The sequence below is a fragment of the Cyprinodon variegatus genome, unplaced genomic scaffold (genome assembly GCF_000732505.1).
Source record: "Cyprinodon variegatus isolate N-32 unplaced genomic scaffold, C_variegatus-1.0 Scaffold817, whole genome shotgun sequence".
NCBI lineage: Eukaryota > Metazoa > Chordata > Actinopteri > Cyprinodontiformes > Cyprinodontidae > Cyprinodon > Cyprinodon variegatus.
Window position 1 is genome coordinate 285196 of NW_015151270.1, and position 2639 is coordinate 287834.

The window sequence follows — 2639 nt, forward strand, 5'->3', positions numbered from 1 at the left end:
AATAATTGTTAGATGGAGCTCTAGATAGGAGGAACTTAGATCACATAAAAAAGGTTGCAAGTGCAGTGCAAATGAAGTGTTTAACTGCCTTAAACAGATGATTATTTAATTATATTTGTTATTATGAATGTATGAGACAGAATCCAAACTTTTTCTCCAGATTATATTTTATTGTGAGGCGAACACTATGTACGGAGCATAAATATCTTTATTTTTATGTTCTAAAGATGTGATGAAAGCAAATTTTACATTCAGGACATTCAATGATTCAGAAATAAAAATCCCATGAAGGAATGTCCTTAACTGCAACACAGAAGTCTTTATGAATTGGGACCTTTTGTCGTTCATACATTCAGCTTTTCTCTTCTCTCTCAATGTAACTAAAATAAACCCATTTATAGTTTTCACAAAAAAGTGAGATTGCTGTTCTGCTCCTCCACTGAAAGATGTCTGACAGTTTCCAGAAACCAAAAGCTGAACATCGTACTGATATCACCTTGTTTCGATCAGTTAACAGCTAACTGAGCTCAAGCATTTTCGAAAACGAGCTGTATTTAAACGCCTCACGAACGAATGGGCGACCGTAATATATGGTGAAGAAGCGCAAACCTTTTATATGACTTGACGGCGGATTTTAATCAATCATAATGAAAATAACAGGATGCTGCGTTCACGTAACCTCGTTATTGGAGCTCTGAATAAAATGATTAATAATATATTTGATTAAACATGTATTATGGAGTGTTCTTATGTGGATATAATACAGTTTTAACAAGTAGTGTCATGTAACTAAGCAGTGGCACACCACGTGTGTGCAGGTCACACACACACACTTATTGTATCACTATAGTTTTGAGGACTTTCCATTGACTTCCACTGATTTCCATGGCCTAGCCCTAACCATTACCATATATCTCTAACCCTAACCTAAATTCAATTCACACCTCAGTCCTTAATGTGACTCCTGAACCAAAAATAGCAATCCCCCTCATGGAGTCCAGGCATCAGGCCCCACAAGGAGCAGAAAATGGGCCCCATAATGTATCAAAAACTGAATTACTGACCTAAAGTTATTTCACACCATACCTCTAAACTGTCTCTCTAAGGGTTCTTCCACATTAGGACCAGCCTTTGGTCTCCATAAGATCTGTTGGTCCCCAGAAGGTGATAAAATATACCTAAAACAGTTCTAAATAGGTAATATAGGTGATGTGTCAAATATAAAATATATAAAAGAGCAAAATCTTTATGTAAATATTTTCCTGAATTTCTTTCTAATGTCATTTCAGTTTGTTTGATTTACAACAACTATAACGTAACATTAAAAGTAATACAACAAAATGGCACCAAATATTTTAAAACACACATAAAATCATATCACCATGCGATAATAAAACAAGTCAATAAAAATCCTTCTGATATTTTGAAAATAAAAGCCTAAAAATATTTTTGAGGGGATAAACAAAAATGTGGTTAAAGACATTCTCCAGCTGTTTGCTGTTGCAGGACTGATGATCACCACCAGGGGGCAGTCTCTGCTAACCTTTCTCTCAGGAGGACACAGCCTGTAAACATTAAACAATAAACATGTCAGCATCACCTTCATCTTCATTTTCCTACATAATAAACAGGTATTTTTTCAGTCCTGCTATCAGTGTCCAGTTGGTGGCGCTCTGACTCTTTATTGTGTTTAATCCTGTTTGTTTTCTTTCTGACATTTAAAATGCATCACAGACCAACGAGTTTCAGAACAGATTAAATATTAAATATTCCTTTTATTTTGAGTTGTATTTCCTCTAAAGTTCATGTATCATAATAAATCTCTGAGAAGCAGAAGTCAGATCTTGTTTTTGTCACAATCTTGTTCCTAAAAGATGCTTTTGGTTCTGATTCTGGTTCTAGAATAGAATAGAATAGAATAGAAAATCCCTTTATTTTCTCAAAATGGGGAAATTCCGGTGTTTTCAGCAGCAAAAAGGTTATAGAAAAAAATGGCCACACAAATGTGGACCTTAGAAAATGTATGAGAATAACATAATAGTGAAGAGTTAAAAGAATAAACAAATTAAATACTGCACTGTAAAGCGTTTTAACAATATAAAACGGGAGAATAACTAACCAATATACAGCTATGGACATTTTTACAGTGATGGATATTTGAAAATAGCAGCAACATCAGAGATGAGCAGAATTACTTTAGTTTCACTCATTCAATCAGTTAGACCAGAATTAGATTCATATTAAAATGAAAATGTAATCTTGTTCAGATCAGTCGTCTTAGATCCTTTTATTCAGTTGATCGGAAAATCTTTGAACGTTCCTGTTGAGGTTTCGGTGACACACAGCTTTAAACTGGATTTTGATTCAGTTTATTTTAAGCATCTTTATATCTGGACTTTGTTTCCAAGTTTGAAGATGTTTTGCTTCTGATTTAGGAACATTTTTCAATTTAAAACTGAATTTTTTTAATTGAAAAATGGAAGCAAAACATCTTCAAACTTGGAAACAAAGTCCAGTGGATTGTTTTGGTTTTTTTTTTACTTTTTTGGAATCTTCTCCTCCAGTGGAGGACTTCACATTGTGCCATCACCATAAACCTGTTTTAATCTGTTATTAATTTGGGTGTTTTAAACAAGTTT